The sequence below is a fragment of the Corvus hawaiiensis genome, chromosome 2, assembly GCF_020740725.1.
Source record: "Corvus hawaiiensis isolate bCorHaw1 chromosome 2, bCorHaw1.pri.cur, whole genome shotgun sequence".
Taxonomy (NCBI): domain Eukaryota; kingdom Metazoa; phylum Chordata; class Aves; order Passeriformes; family Corvidae; genus Corvus; species Corvus hawaiiensis.
Window position 1 is genome coordinate 82,993,212 of NC_063214.1, and position 16,974 is coordinate 83,010,185.

At 41.1% G+C, this 16,974-nt stretch overlaps 1 protein-coding gene across 3 annotated transcripts in view; it reads left to right on the forward strand.

The window, feature by feature from the left end:
- Positions 1-16,974, forward strand: part of UBAC2 (UBA domain containing 2) — an 87,899-nt gene that overhangs the window by 19,819 nt on the left and 51,106 nt on the right. The window lies entirely within an intron of this gene.

Sequence of the window (16,974 nt, forward strand, 5' to 3'; positions counted from 1 at the left end):
AAAATGCTGTATGAAGAGAGGTTTTAGCTTGTATAAAAATGGAGTAAAATCTCTCAGCTGTGTCACTGCAGCAGATATCTTAGGTGGGATGGGAGCATTCACAAAGGAATATAGGTGAAGAAGATTTAACTTCCTATGTTTCCTCTTTGTCGACGTGAAAAAAGATCCACCCTTTAGAAAAGCCATTCAGAGAAGGAGCTCATTCCATATTCTCTGTAGAGTACTTGCTGCTTCAGGTCTCTGACTGGCAGTCTTTGGGACGTGGGAGCAGAGAGCTCTATGTTGAGCAGGGGAGCAGTTACATTTCAGTCTCCACCTGACATGTCATCAAGAATTTGCCAGGATGTGCACTTGGTGCCAGAAGCAACGAAGTCCTGCAGTCCAGAAATAGCCAGAATGAGGTTTGTTTGTGGGAACATCTTTCTTCACTGACCGTAAAACTAATGTAGGTAGGTGATCCTCATTTAGTGCTCAAGATAACTTCCATGAAAAAAAGCCCCTCTCTCCTGGAGTCATGGAGTTTAGCTCAGCTAAATGTGTTTGTGTTAGCGTGTAGGTGTCTGCATAGGTCAGTGTGATGGGTAAAGTAATCACAGGGAAGGACCTGGCTATGATTTTTGGTGTGTAGATTACCTTTAAATATTTGGTTTTTTCCTGTTTAGGTGAACTAATATGAAACTTGGTTTTTTGTGATCATTCCAAAGGCCTCTTAAATGCAATGAGCTGCAAATCTTACCCTGACCACCCTATAGAAATATAAATCTATTTAAAAGTGCTTAATATTTTAGGATTAAGGATTATCTTGAAAGGACTAAGCAGTGTTGAAAACTCTTCAGTGGCTTTATCATTAGTAAAGCAACTCCAGAGCATGCTACAGCAGAACAAAGCACTGTTTTCAGCTGTTCAGTGAAATTTAGTGCCATATGTATATCTTTTGGAAGAGAAGAACTGGACTTTTGAACTCTCCTAGGCAAGAGTACTTTGTTTTGGGAAAAAATACAGAAGTGTCAGGCACCTTCCAGGCTGAACTGCACTGTGAATATACCAAAACAGGCAAGTGGACGGTCAGTGCCTCCCTTAGCTAAAGAGGAAGTACAAAAGTGATTCTGGGTTTAAATGGAAAGCAGGCAGATGTTGAGCTTGGGCTCAGAGAAGCCATATGCTGTGAGTTGTCTCTTGGCTTGTTGTGTTCTTCAGGGAGGGTGGGAAGTGTGACCTTTTATAGCTGTGTCTCATTTTGTCTGGTGGGTGGCTGATGTTCTGACCCTGCAGGGGAGTTCATGCCTTGTGAGGGCAGCTGCAATCAAGTCCCGCTGTTTAGACAGGTGGATAACAGCGGCCCAGTTGAGTATGCTGGCAGGTTAGCCACTCATCTGGTTTGCTGCAGCATAGACATGTTGGTCTGTGTTCTGCTTTCACTCAGGCTTTTCACAGCCTTCCTGGTGGAGAAGAGGCAGCCAAACCTCTCTGCTGCTTGTAGGCTGGCAGGCCTTCCCCCTAGGTGTGGAGGGATAGCTCTGTCTGGCAGCAGTAGGCTGAAAAGAGATGTTTGCTCTACCAGCAATTGCATACTCCTTGTCTAGGTGCTCAGGCTGGCTGCAGCTGCAGGGTGATAAGCATATGGAGGTGAACACCCAAATCAAAAGTTGCACTGCCTGGGGTTTGCGAGAGGCAGTGGGCTGCTCTGCTGCGTTGCATTGCCCTGTTGCTTTGGTTTCTGCTGTAGGAAGCACCTGGCTGTATTTTTGTTTCCTTTGCTATTTTATCAGCTAGAAATGAGTGCCTTGCACTGGTTTCCCTCAGATGGGTGAGTACTTCCTCTGCTCCATCTTTTACTGAATTAAATACCCACTTCCGTCCGGGGTCTTCTTTTGGTATTCTAAAGTTCGAGCAGTAGACAAGGTAATTTTAGTTGCATTCTGTTGTGCTAAAGCTGGTTTTAAGTAGTTTAAAGCTAAGCCAATGTATTTCCTGTCTGAGGATAAGGCAGAGTGCATGTGGTCTATTATGGTGCCTTCACTAACTGGCAGTAAGCCTCAGAAAAATGGGTTTGATCACTTGCAACAACCTCAAAGTGCAGCACTGAAGAGATTGCCTTCATGCTGTTGCTTTTGCAGAATTAATGTACTGCTGGGTCTTTCAGCGGTTTAGTCATGGTACAGAAAAGTATGTTTTGCTTGTTCACTTACTGTGTAATGTAAGCTTTGTCCAGCTGATACAGAGAAGTTCTGCACACAGTGAGACAGAAGGATTACCCTCTGCCTCAGTTTGGTAGGGAGCAGGCTTGAGCTCATGTTCTTCTCCTTTCAAACTTTCCACCTTTTGGATCTATTGAAAATAAAGCACTGAAGCTTCTTGCATGGTTCACTGCACCAGTGGTGCAGGAAGCAACTCTCCCATGTCCGTTTGTTAACTTACTGGTTTGCTGTTGTGGGTGAGTTCACATGCAGTTTTGGGTTACTGTTCTCAGCCTTGATGAAGACTGGCTTCATTTTTTATTCCCGTCTTGTGTTCACCATAGTGAATGTTTAAGAATAAACTACTGGTTAAAAGTTGTCATGGCACTAAATGCATAAAGTTATTGTGGTTGTTTCTGGTTTTTCCATGTGTGTGTTACTCAGAGGCTGTGTCGTGGCATAGCTGTCCCTCCTTTCCCAGTCCTCTGTCTGAGTGGGTATAAATGCAATGTGCAGCAGAGCTGAAGGAATGTGAAAGAGAGCAGCTTAAGAGAACTGCAGCCTAGTTAGCTGTACCTGACATGTCTTATTTACTATCACATTTTGCTTTCTCTTCTCTGTTTTGCTAGAACATGGTATGGTTTGAGGAAGGAGCTCCTGTATTCTCCCTTTAAAAAAAAATTTGAATATTCCATGCTTCTCCGGGGTTCATTTGGGTTTTTTTCCCACCCCTACGCCCTTCCCCCCTCCCCCCTGCACCTTCTCTTGTACAGCCAGGACACACCCTGTCACTAAATAGCCTAAAAATAGACAGTGCATCTGGCCTGTAGTTCATCTATTTATCACTGTCAGCGTTTGAAAGAAAAAATACTTCAGGAATTAATTAAAATGAAAGTGGCGTCTCTGAGATGTCTATGACAGTGGGGTAGTGGACTAGAGACAGTGGTCTTTTACACACCAGCAATCTCAGCATGTCCATAGTCTAATATTAGCTCATGGATTTCTTAGACTGTTGGGTCTGTTCTGCCTTCCTGTGTTACATTTTGTTGGGAAGCAGCTTTTTTAATTCAAGTACACATTTTTCATGACAGATATTTCATAGTTTATTAAAACCTGCATGAATACTCAAGTTTTTTATTTTCTTTTTTTAAATCTGCATTGTCAGGAACTATGAAATGAGTTAGTTGTTCTATTTTGGAAGTGTCCAGGAGAGTGTTTTCAATACTCTTTCCTTACTATGTGTGTGGTATGTGATGTTCTTACTATTAAACTGCTCTTAAAGGTCTCAGGTGCATAGAAGTATTGTTCTGAAACTTGATACACCTCCCAGGAATAGAGTTAATGTTTCAAACGAAATGTCTTTATTTGGAGCTGCATGTACTCAGATTCCTGTGATGAAATAAAGTGCAGAAATTGGGAGAGTTGTTTTGACTCCTCCAGAGTTCAGGAGTTTGGACAAGCTCTCTCAGTTACTAGGCCGAGTATATGTTATCAGAAATTAACAATTAAAAATTGCTACATAGGCTTTAGCAGACCAGTGAAGTGTTTTATCGAAAGTACCTGAAGTGAGAGTGGGCTGTGTGAATTAGAGTCAGCACTTCAAATTCAAGGGTGCCTTACTGTGTTTTGCCCAGCCCTGGCCAGTAGCTTGCTTTGCTGAAGTGACAGTCTTCTAATGCTGTTCTGCCTATGCCACCTGTCCCTGGCACAGATGAACAAGCAGCAGTGTTGTTGGGGTTGTGAAACTTGGTGTGCTGTGGTGGAGTTGAGGTGACACGAGAGGGAGCATCAGGATGATAAAGGGGCTGGCATAATCCAGACTGGGACAAAGCAGCCCGGTGCCTGCTGCACAGCAGTGAATCTGGTTGGTTAGGAACTCTGCTGGGCAGGTTTCCTTGGTGTGTAGGCTCAGCACTGTCCTTGGAGGGAAATGAAAGAGCGGCTGAGCGTGAGCATGCTCAGTGCATCGGAGCACCGGGACAAGGCCCGCTGGTGCTCTGAGCTGGCTCAGGTGGACAGCAGAGCTGGCTGCAAGCAGGTGGTTTCAGAGTTGCTGTCTTTTCAGGTATGGAGCCGGGTCCAGTCAGAGGACTCAACCAACTGATCAACTACAAAAAGTGTATCTATTCTACACACACACACACACACACACATATGCACTTTAAAGGGAAGGAGCTGAAAATCCTGAGCTTTATCACTACAAGAGGCCTAGGAGAGTAAGTCAGGGCATAAATTTGAAGTTCAATAATTTAAGCAGCTGTTTTCCTTATGTAGACATTGTGTTGGTAAAGGTGGCTTTAAGATAGGATGGACCAGTGAAACTGAACAGGGACTTGTATACTCTGTGTTCTCTGCCACTTTTGTCCTTTGCCTACAAATCATACTGCCTGTTAGTGCTTTTTTATTTTTGTCCTGGAACATCTGGGACATTGCCTTCATTTGCTTGTAACAGAGCCCTGTGTTGTGTGATGATTTGGGCCACCAAATTCATATCACTTACCCAAACAGCAGAAATGAGAGGGAGTGCAAAGCTTATTTTGAACAAGCAGCAGTGAGAGAAGAAAAGGCAGTAAAGGTGGCAGGATGTTGGACATCTCTGTATTCCTTCTACTTTCGAATTTGATGGCATATGGAGACAACCATAAGAACTATACCAGTGGCCCATGGCTCACAGCACTCATTACTGTCTAGATGACATCGTTTATTTCCAAGATGATGGGGCCTAACCTGTCACAGCTGTTGAGCGAGTGATTGGCACAGTGTCTTGTAGCAGTGATCCTGGATCTGGCTTCTCTTTACTGCCAGACGGTTCCTGGCCCAGTGCGTCTACTGCCTGGTTCTAAGATCTCTTACATTGGAAAATGGGGTTTAACCTCTAATAAGAAACAGTTTGGTGAAATGGTTTTGACCTCTGCTGTGGTGAGGATTAATTACTGCATCAATGCTGCCATCTACGGATCTTTAGCAAGCATAGCAACACATTTTGGAACAGCAGAAACAGGTATGATGGGTTCATTCCTTTATACACCTGCGCTACTTAGCCAGGTTTTCAGGAAAACTGATTATAAAGAGTGAAAGCCACTTTCTCTCCTATGGAAGGAGAGGCATGGAAGCTGTGAGGCATACCACGTGGCAGGGAAGCTGCAATTGTTCCTGTAGTTGTGGAACTGCGAATTCTGTTATTGCTCGAATAGTTACATTTCATACAGGTCTCCCCTTGGCATTTCTGTTTGTACATTAAGATACAATTCTGCGAATGAGTTGTAAGCAAAGACTTTCTTACTGTGCATGGTCTGAATTTGCCCTGAAAAACTGAAGAATTAGAAGACACCTAGTGGAGGAATAGAAGAAAGACTGGAAACAACATTTACCATTCTTTTTGCTTTTTTATGTAGCACAAGGATAGAAACTAATATTAGAAATCAAGCAACTCTGTGTTTTTTAAGCCACCCACTTCCTGATTTTGTTGTTTTATTCGTCTGATATGTCTTTATCAAAATAAGACACAACAGCAACGAGTTTCTTTGCACAGCATTCCATTTTTCAGGAGTGTTCTAAAAGTCTTATGATTAAATTATTTCACAAGAATAAAAAATGCCCTCTTTCCTATGTGGGAATAGGGGCCTCCTTTTTAGCTTAGTAGTTGACCCTTGAAAGTTATTTTCAGTCCATGTGGGCATGATCAAGTTTTCTTTCTGTCTTTACTGGCAGCTTGGGGTTTTTTTTTCCCCTCTTCTCTTCCTCTTTCCGGAGTTAGGAACACCTTGTTTGTTCCTCATGTTCAACTGTAGTAAAGAAAGACAGGGATGTGGAAGTCCCTTTGGAATTTAAAAGGAAATCCTGCATCTAATTGTAGATGTCTGTGCCAAACAATTCTGTACAAGTTATCATTTCAGCTATTGTTTGCAAATTGGCTTACTGCAGTGCCTATGTCATTTGATCTGAAGGGAAACAAGCTTAAAGGAGTCATTGCATCCTAGAAACATCAGTTGTCTCCTATCTGTAGAAGTTCTGCTACAAGCATAGATTGCTATATTTTTGTTTTAAGGATCTGATATCCTTTCATATAAGTGATATTCTCCTTCATCACAGAATGAACTGCTTCCATTCCACTGATGTTCTATGTATCTCTTCCCCCTCCCTGAATTTGTAGGGCAGTTAATTATTTGATTGCAGTGGAGGAAGAAGGAAGAAAAATGAATGAATAATTCTTCAGAGCAGTTGAAGACATTGTTAGTGTGCAGAGAGACTCTGCCTGTTGTAGCCTTTTGCAAAATAGAGAGTGGTGGTATGATTGCTCTCTTAGGACAGACAAGGAGGGTAATGAAGTAACTTCACAAAGGAGGTCTTGCAGTGACTGATGCTTTAAAGAAACCCCTCTTGATTTATCAAAGTAATGAATAGAAATTGATTCAGTAAGTTCAGTGGTATAGTCTAAGAAGGCACAGTTGTATGACTGAGACTTTAAAAAACAAATGTGCATGAAACAGAAGGCAGTGTGTACAGTTAGTAAAAAAAGTAATGCAGTTGTTTTGCTAGAGAATTAAGATATTAAAATGTCTCTTTTTCAGAGTTAAATGACCTTGAAGACTTGCTGTATAAGTAACAAGACCTTTTAAAATTTCCTCTTTGCTTTTATTTTATGCTTACTGAATACTCTCCTTTTGTTTAGTCATCACTTTTCTTCAAATACCTTGGTCTGTAGCTGAGAAAAAGGGTTATATGGTGGTCTTAATGGGGAAGTATGTTTTGCAAAGAAATCACTTCTGTGCTGCAGCTTTTCTATTTTGTTTCTGTTTTATCATGAACAAGCTAAAGGGTTTCCTGCCAGTAATTTGTGCCTTACTATACTTACTCATTGGAAAAGTTGAACTACAGCCTTGAATCACAAGGAGGTGTGAATGACCAAAAGGCCCCAAAATGGTGGGAAGCACTTTAATGTTCATATATTGTAAAATAAGCCAAACTGTGTGAATAAGATAAACATTAAAACCTCCCTTTACTAGTCTTCAGCCTTTGAAGATATGTTATGATGTCTGTTACAATATCCTCATCATAATGTGGTTAGAAGAAATTTGATTTTTTTACCAAGAATACAAAAGTAGTTAAAAAAATGGCTCAGCCAAAAAATAATACAATTTTTACTAATAATATTTACTGTGGAAGAAGACTGAGGAGTAGTCAATAACTCAACTTTCCTACAGAATTATGCTTAAAATCTTGAACAGGGGATATATGAGTCACCTTCTGTATTTAGCTCCAACTTTTTGTCTCTACCATGAAAATAGGTCATAATAAATGAGGTAAAAATAGCTTGGGTGCTTTGCCATGCAGGTCAACATTAATTGCCATCCTTTGGCTCCACTCTGCCCAAGCATTATGCTAAATACAGATCCTGATAAGATCATTTAATGCTTGTATCAGCAGGGAGCTGGGAGTGAAGACCCTCTTCAGCCCATCACATATTGAGGTGTGTTCTTGGGTTACTGAGGTGTGGACTGGGTGATGTGGGCCATTTGTGGGATCAGTAGGGTAGAGAGAAGCAGGATTTCTGTGCTGGAATGTTGGAGCCCATAGCGCAGTGGAGGATCAGATGTCAGGAGCTGGTAGGAAAGGCTGCAGCTCTCATTCACTTGTGGTGCCCACCTCTCCCTCCTCAGCACAGGCAGCTGTCATGTAGCCAGACTTGTCCATGCAAAGGGTTCTGGGAGACTGATGCTACCCAGTGTGCCTCTCTGGACTTCCTTTACTCTGGAAACATTAAACAGGTGAAGTTACGGGAGCCATAAGTTCAGGTAGGATCTGCATGCTTTGAAAATATTTCTCAGGTGGAGTAAGAATGGCTGTGAAACTAATAATGTTGAAAAGCAAGTCAGTGAAATCATAACACTTGAAATTTAGGTGTGTAACATGCCGAGGTCTTGGATTATTATTAATCAAATGTGTTTTCTCTAAGGCAAGAAGTTTGCATAATTAAAAAAAAAAATATATATATATATATTAGATCCAGAGTTAAAAGTTAATCTCCATTACAAGTTGGACCATTCCCAGTATAAGGTTCCACTTTTGAGGTTATATGTGTCTGAAGGGCCTCTTGAAGTAGGTGCTTATCTTAAATGAAGTTGCCTACTCTTCTTGATTCAGTAGAGTACCTCACAAATGGCAGCTTACTAGAGTAAGTGTCAAGATCCTTAATATCTGCTAGACAGCTCTCTTTAGATTCAGAAAGATTATAAAAGGCTCGGCTGCCCGCATAGAAGCATGAGTTTGTTTCCAGTCTATTCCTGTCCAGGCTTGGAGGGCAGGCACTTCAGTCAGGCTGAGTGTGTACCCTCATGTCCCTCTGTGAGTACCTTCAGTGAGCCCCTTGGCAGTGTGTCCATATGGGATGCTTTGCTCACTGCTTGCCTTGCACATGGGCATAGTTTGAGAGAGTGTACAGTAGTGGTAAAACCAGTGCCCATAGGATTATAGCCTATTGTCATCATTACCAGGTATGTAGTCACAGATTTCTATGGCCTAAATCAGGAACCTCCTCTGACATCTTTTGAGGGACAGAGACCTTGGGTCTTTAGTTTCCCTATCTTTATATCAGCTAGGTAGCAGCTTCAGGCTAAGTGGTCCTTTTGTCCATGCAGATTCAGCTTAGTCAAAGCTGACGGTACCATGGTGTATTACACAGACATGGAGGGTGGCACATCACCCTCCTGCTTTGGTTAGGAATGTCAATCATTTGGTGGAACTGACTTTATGTATTGTACAAATTATTGAGTGGGATTTTGAGTGCTTGAGTCGGGTGAGTCATGAGCAGGAAATCTGAGATGGTTTCTCAGAGCTATTTTAAAAATGTTTTCCCCTGTTCTGGAACCAGTCAGACATGTGGACACCTTTTCCAGTTTTCTGACAATACAGAGAGATTGGTCAGGATGTAGATGAGTTAGTTGTGACGACAGCATTCCATCTGAGAAGGAGCTTTTGTTCAAGACTATCTCAGCTAACAGTGCAGTCACACCACATCTACTTCTTTGCTTTTGTCGTTTCTTTCTGGCCTGGGGATAGCTTTTGGGCTTGGTAAAGCATGTCCACTAAATCCTTAAGTGAGAAACAGTCAGTCAGTAAGAAGCACTTACTCCCTTGCAGTTCTTAAATGAGCTGATTTCCTGTTGGTATGAGACAAAATACCTTTCTCATTTTTAAGAGTTTTGTTCAGTTTTTTACATTTTTACTTGTGTGTCTTGTACACTTAGGAAAATAAAATCAGTTCCATGAAGGGATACTCAGCAGTAATCTCTGTGCTATGCTGTGGAGAGCTTTTCTGTCTCATCACCAGGGGTTTTAGCAAGGGCTTGGTGGGAGGTGGTTTTGTTTGTTTTGCCTTCCTTTAGTGATTCTTTTCTGTAGTGGGATGTTCATTTGATGCAGTCTTTCCTCATACTACAGCTCTTTGAGCCTGTGGTCACCAGCTGTTCTCACCTTTTAATAGTGTTTGTGTCACTGTGTGCTCTGCCACAAGTTTGAAAGAGGATTGAAGCCTGTGTAGCTGAAACAGTAGAACATCCTGTACTTTTTCTCTTTTCTTTTTAAGATTCTCCTCAAAATTCATGCCACATTCCCCTATCACTTGTCAGAAAATCAACCTGCTGGTGTTTCATTTAAACCCTTCTGTTTTTAGAACTGGGGCATTTCTTTACCTCCTGGACATCAAGCACTTTTTTCTTTTTATGTTTCTAAAGGTTGTTCAGGAGTGTTTCTTGCTTCTTCAGTGCAGTGACTGTCTCCGTACAGACTGTCATAGTGAACAGCAGACTGTGAGACAACAAGGGAGCTCGGGGCAAACATGAGGCAGGAGCCCCACAATGGAATCACTACGTTCCTTCTTCAAGTAACTTTTTTCTGGGCTGTGGTTATGAGAAGTGAGTGTTTGCAATAATCCCAGTGAATGTTCCTGCAAATACTCATTCAAAGGAAAAAAAGGACTTCTTACTTTTAACTGGTGACAGGGGTGTACTATCTATATGCGTATCTCCATCTTCAAATCTACTTCTGAACTCCTTCTGTGTGTCAGAAGTTTGAGATAAGCAAATGGAAAAGATAGAATGTGTTTCACTCCTTCCACAATATGTTCAACCAACAAGGGGAGTAGACAGTCAGGAGTCCACCTTTCTGGCATTAAGCTAAAATATCTTTGCTCTTAAGTGCTTAAGTAATGCACTTCCAGACTGTGACTGATTTATTCCATCCAAAAAAAAAAAAAAATCTTGTGCCAAATATGTATAGCAGGGACTCATTTAGAGTAATTTCTGCTTAATATAGGAGTGATTGTGAGAAGAGATGAAAAAGTTACGTGACAGGTTCAGAAAATGAGACCAAACGTATTTAGACTCTTGAGGGAAATAGGAAGATCTTAATATGTGGAGCAGAAGAGACAGAGCAATGGTAGACAAAAAATACCCATATCAAATGCAAAATGACACTTGATCAGTGTAAGGGAGTGTGAGGCACCTGAACTGAGGAGGGCTCTGACTCGCATTCAACTGATGGAAAGAGTGGTACTTGTTCAAACCATAAACATGGTTCCCAACCACGTTCTCCACTCCTCTGCCAGTGCCTTGCACAGGAGGCAGCAAGAACAAGCACATGTGGCTTTGTTTCACCTGCTGAAGGTGCAGTTTTGTAGCAGGGCTGAGCTGGTTGAAGTGTAGGCTGCTGTTTACACAGCAACCAATTGGTTCCTGCCTGTACTTTCCTATCTAGCACTTGCAGCAAAAGTCATCTGACTTCTTACAGGCAGTGGTTATCAGGAGATAAAATAATGTTTAAAAATAAAACATATATACATTTATGTTTTTTCAGGGATCATTTCCCTGAAATTTTTAAATTTTTGAAGCTGCTTGCTTCTGGAGTGGATGCACACCAACATCAGAGCAAGGAAAGTGATGGAAACATGTGGCTGGAAGGCAGAGCAGGACTTTCTCTTTCCCTTGCTCTGTACCGCAAGATTCACAGTTGATTACATCAGCCTGGCTGCTGGTGCCTGAGATTAAGGTGTGCATTGCTGTGCAGTCAGTAACCCTTGACATGAGGATGAGGGTAGATGGGGCAGAAGACCATATCCTCTGACCTGGGGTTCTCTGTGGTGTATCACAAGCCTTGATTTTAGTAATTGTAAGAGGAGTCATTATCATCCAAAAGGTCTGCCCTATACAAAGTTGTACCATTCAAGATATCAGATATGATAACAAATGGATAATCAGGTGTTTTTAAAGTAGTGTCAAGATTTGCTGATGATTTTGAGAGTGTTCTTGAAATGTGGCAATGCTCCATTTTCACATTAGTTAGGATACTTTCCTCTGCCTTGCAATTGGGATTTGAAGTCTATCTGTTATTGCACCTCTCCAATAGGCACACTCATGTTCAGTAACGGTATTTAGAGGATGAAAGCAGTGGGAGGTAATTTGACAAAAAGTCAAAAAATGTTACCAATGATTGAATGTGTCTGGAAGCAAGATGGTACATCTTTGAAGGGCTTCTCTGAAATGAGCTATGCTTTTAAAATTCGGAGTACTGAGTGGCATTTGTAATTGCAGGCAGTCACCACTCTCACACATACCATTTAGCTGCTTTTGTTAAGTGGAAAGTACCAAGCATGGTTAGAGATCTGTGAACTAAGTGTATCCTGATTGGAAACTGGTCTGCCCTGCTGCAGTAGTCAGTACTCTGTAAGCAGCTTATGGAGGTAAACATTACATGTGTCTCTGCCAACCTGACTAAATAATGCCAGCTGTCTTAAATCTTTTTGAAGATAAATGAGCTGTAATTGGATTTCTGCACTGGATAATTTTAAACTAGGGCTGTTAGAAGCAGTAGTTGTTATGAAGAAACTCCACAATAGGCATATTATGATGAGATGTTGCATTCTCTGAGTGATTTAGGATTTGCCTGTTAAAATCAAGGTAGCAGATTAGAGAGAAACATGCTTTGGTGAGGCAGCTTGCATTTCTTCTTGATATGTGTGAGCAAACAGAAATGGTAATGAAGTTTGGGTTGAGTTGGCCAGAGGGGGGAAGTGGTGCTACTGAGAGTTGCACAATGTCCCAACATTGTGAACTTATTAAAAAGAATTTTGAAATAAGGGGAAAGATAAATTGCTATCTTTTGTATATCAACAAAACTTTTAAAAATAAAAGCAGACATTGTTTTTTCTGCAATAATATACTTAAAAGAAAAACTTGACATTTTAGTCAGAAATTGTTTCTCCATACAGACAGCGTTGTAAGAGGGAGGTGGATAGATATTAAGAGTGGAAAACATTAATTTGAATAGAATTTTAACCACTCTTCTGGCAATCTCTGCTTATTGAAAAGTATTAAAAGCTTAAAACTGAAACCAAGTGGGGAGAGCAAACTGTGATGTTGCCCACAGTATTTCATTTATTTGGTGTTGTTATCAAAGACAAGAAAGTGGGGTTTTTTGGGAAGCACACGTAAGAGTTCTCAAATACTAAAATCTAAATTTTTAAATTTAGGGAGCTTTTTGTTTCACCAGTTTGTTTTGAACAAATAAAACACAAGTTTAGTTAGCTTCTGAGGTGTTTGTGAATTTTTTGACACCAATATTTAAGATTTTATGTGTGAAGCACAGGAATTGCTAAAAATTTTAGCCATTCTTTCCCAGGTTCATGTAGCATTAATTGGTGGTTTCATTTTTGTGCTATTTTTGCCATCCTTACACCATAAAAGGTGGATGTTTTTTCAAAATCATATTATAATTCCTTGTTTTCTTACAACTACTGTTTGATTACAGTTTTTCTCAGAGGGAGCACTGCTTGCTTCTCTCTCACAGATTTTAGGATAGCTCACTGTTTGGTTTTCCATGACTACTAATTTGCTTGTGTTTTTATTCCTTTTTTATTCTCCACAAAGCCGTATCATTAGTTTTTCTCATTTTGCTCACAACAAAAATTCATTTATTTAAGTTTTTTAACTGAGTTGCTTTGGTCTTTTTCATTTGATAGAACACTTCTTGGAGAAAAAGAATTATAACTCATCCCTTATCCCGCTGGTATTCACAGTTGGAAAAGTGATAAATAAAATACCAAGGAGGTATTTTGCACCAAGGAGAGGACTGGATCCCAGTAAGAAAGGCACAAACACTTGCAAGGCAGATAACTGTTCATTAATAACCTAGAAAAGCTGATAGCAAGTTATGAAATCCTACATCTTTTCCGATGCTGGGAACAATGAGATGTTACAGCACTGGTTGGACCTTGGGTCAGGAGCAGCACATGGTGCAGATCCCATCTGTGGTGAGGTTCACCAGCTCTGACATCACTGGTATTCCTCCAGGGTCTTCTCACAGTACAGATTGATCAGTCACTGACAGAACCCAGCAGGGAGTGAGGACATAGCTTTCAAGACCCCCTTGAGCAATATACCCTCATTTCATTAATAAAGCTGCAGTCACAGAACTGTTGCATGTAATAATTCTTATGAAAGAGACATTACATTACGTACATATACTTAATTTTAAGTGTGCATTGACTACACATTGGGTAATTATGTATTGATTGTGCATATAGTGATTAATTATACTATTGATTAGGTGCATCTTGATTAAATAGCAGTCATGTAGTATGCATGATACAGAGGCCTGCACCCCAACGAATAGTTATGTGGGTCACTGCCTCTTCACAAAAAAATCATCCACTGCTGTCTGCTACAATAGATAAATCATTATTGATAAGGTTATTCCTGCAGCTGCAGGCATTTTGGTTCAAAGTACTGCTGATTTGATGATTTCCTATCAATTAAAGAAGTATTGCTGTTCTAAGCAAAGGTCACTTAACTAAAATAAAATTTTATTTATAGTTCTTAGGTACTTTGCAGTTCTTTGTGTGTCAGGCTGGTACACCCTGATGTTCTTCCCAGGCCGCTGCCATCGTCATCCTGTATAGGGAGGAATCCTGCTGTGAGCAGTTGTGTTGTATCATCAGATGAAATGGAGTATAAGTCATGGTTCTTACTTGCTTAGACCTGTTTTTGAGATGTTTACAAAGTTGAGTAACACTGCGAAAAGAGAGTAGCAAAATCTTTTTGTACTCATGGGTCTGTGGCCAGTGAGGCATACTTGTTTCCTGTTTTTGTTTGAGACCAGAAAGTGGCTCTTCATGAAACACCATTAAAATCAGATTTCTGAGAATTTTTTTTTTTTTTTTGGTTGTGATGGCCTTATCTGGACCATATGAAAATGAGACTTCATCTGTAGTTAAAATATGTTATGGTACTAACTCTTTATTGATCTATGTTCCAAAAACCTTTTTTGTGGGCATTTTAAAATTACAAATCTGATAATTAATCATTTCATTTCAGCAGGAATTTGGAAGTTGCAGCACAAGAAGCGCTGCAAGGAAATTGTGATGGCAGTGGTGCTTAACTGCTTGAATAGAGATGCTGACCTGTACAGTAAGTGCCTCCCCACAACCAGCAGCCACACTATTAGGAAGGCAGGCCTGTAGCCAGAGGAATTAATTTTTCCAAGTTCAGCTTTCTCATGCGATAGAGGAAACGTAGAGAAACCTTTTGTGGAGGCGGTAAAACCAGTTCAGACATGAGGAGGCATTTCCCTGACCCTGGGCTCTCCATCTGCAGGGGTCCTCAGCTGGTTGCTCTCAGCCATGAGCTTGGCCTCTAGGTTTGCCAGGTGTGGGCAGCTCCCTGTGCTCTTGGGTATGGCCAAGGGCCTGGGATGTGGGTGCTAGCTGAATAGCTGAAATGGTGCAGGAGAACAGCAAGGAGGAGCAGAGGTGGCCTAACCTAGAGTTATGAGCTGCTCATCTTGCAGTCACCCCTGGTGTTTGTGGTCATTTGTTTTGGTGTTGGCATCTAAATATGTTAATTTTAGAACTTCTGTTCTAGCTTGTGGGTTAAAAGGAGTTAAAGTGCAAAACCCCTTTGCTTAATGAAATTAATACAATGTAATCTATTATGTCAGTAATTGCAGATGACTTGATTATCCTGGTAGCTACTCCTTGCACATTTAAAATAGTTGGTTTGCCCCCATCTTGAGTGAATGAAGAAGTAAGGTTCTGGTGGGTGTTCGGGCTGTTTTGAATAGCTGGCATTGAGAGTACACTGTATTTGTTTTTTAAAAGACAAAAAAAGAATTGACCCAGAGTTGTCTTTATAGTCTGATAACTTGTGAGGAGTCTTCAGTTGTCCCTTTTTGTCAAAAATGCCTCACACATGCAGCTGGCCGGGCAGCTTCATCTCTCCCTGTCCCACTGGGGACTGTGATCTGTCGTTGTTACTTCTAGACTGAATTGCTGTAACTTTCCATACTTTGGAGTTGTGATACTAAGATACCAAGTTCTTAGCCCCTTAGTATCAGTAGCTGCCAATTAAACTCTATCTGGCTGCTCTTCAGGCTGGTGAGTTGAGAATAGTCAGTCTTCAGCATCTCTATATTTAAAGCAAGCTGCCTTGGAGTTAAACTAACCACAACTTCCCTCGAAAGTTACATGCCACAGGAAGGATGAAACTGCTAAGCGTAGCTGATTAAAGGGAGGAACATAGCTCTCCTTTTGCATGGTATAAGACAATGTATACTTTTCTGGAGGGGATAGGATAACCACAGTGTTGCTGCCTTCCAACAGGTGCAAAACCTGCTTTTTTTAGTTTAGCCCTTTGCACAACATCTGTCACAACTGAGGGAAACAAAAGAGGAAGAGGAGAAATTCATACTTTTGCAGTGACGAAAAATGAATGCAGTTTTGTGGAAAGAAATCTATGCCATGTCTTGACCTTTTATTTTAGGAGGATGCTAATGACAGCATTTTGTTACGGGCATAAGTAGAGGACAAGATTAGAAGATTTTAAAGTTATGTAATTTGCTAGTTTTACTGCAGGGCCATTGAGTTTTATGTTGCTTTATTGTCTAACTTGGACCAATTTGCTAGTCATAAAATAACGCAGGTTGAGAGGAGCCACTGGGGATTATGTTGCCCAGCCCTGGAAGTGTCAGTTTCATAAGAGCTGTGTTAAATCAAGTTTGGAGTATCTCTAAGGACAGATATTTCAAAGGCTTTCTGTCCAACCTTTCTTAATGTCTGACTAACCTCATGATGAAAAAATGCTTCTTAATGTTTAAATGTCCCTTGATGCAACTTGAGCCTGTTACTGGGTGTTGCTGTCTTTTCTGTATCCCTTCCCATTAGGCAGTTGCAGATGGCAATAACATCTCTCAGTCTTCCCTTTCCAGGCTGAACCATCTCGGTTCCCTCAGCCTCTGCTCCTGTAACATGTGCTGCTAGCCCCTTCCACATTTTTGGTGGTGGTCTGCTGGGCTTGTTCCAGTATGCCAAGTATCTTTCCTGTACTGGGAAACCCAAAACTCAGTACAGAATTCCAGGCATGATTTCACAACTACTGAATGGAGGGGAAACATTGCTTATTTTTGAACACAGTCCCATACATGTTTGGCTATGAGGTCACACTATTAACTCCTCTTTACTTGTCCACCAGGAGCCCAGACTGTTTTCCAATCTGCTTTCTAACCAGGTCATGCCCAGCCTGCACTGTTGTGTGGGGTTATTTTAGCTCGGATGCAGGCTTCTGCATTTGGCTTGCTGAACTTCATGAGGTTCATGTGAGTCCGTTTTTCCAATCTGTTGAGGTCCAGTTCTTCCTTATTTAGTGCATTGGAGCAAGGTTATCCAAATTGGTCAGTCATGCGGCAAGATCCTAGCTTAGAGAACTGTTATGCTAACGTGGTAGGAAAAGTAGATCTTGTGTGTATGGAG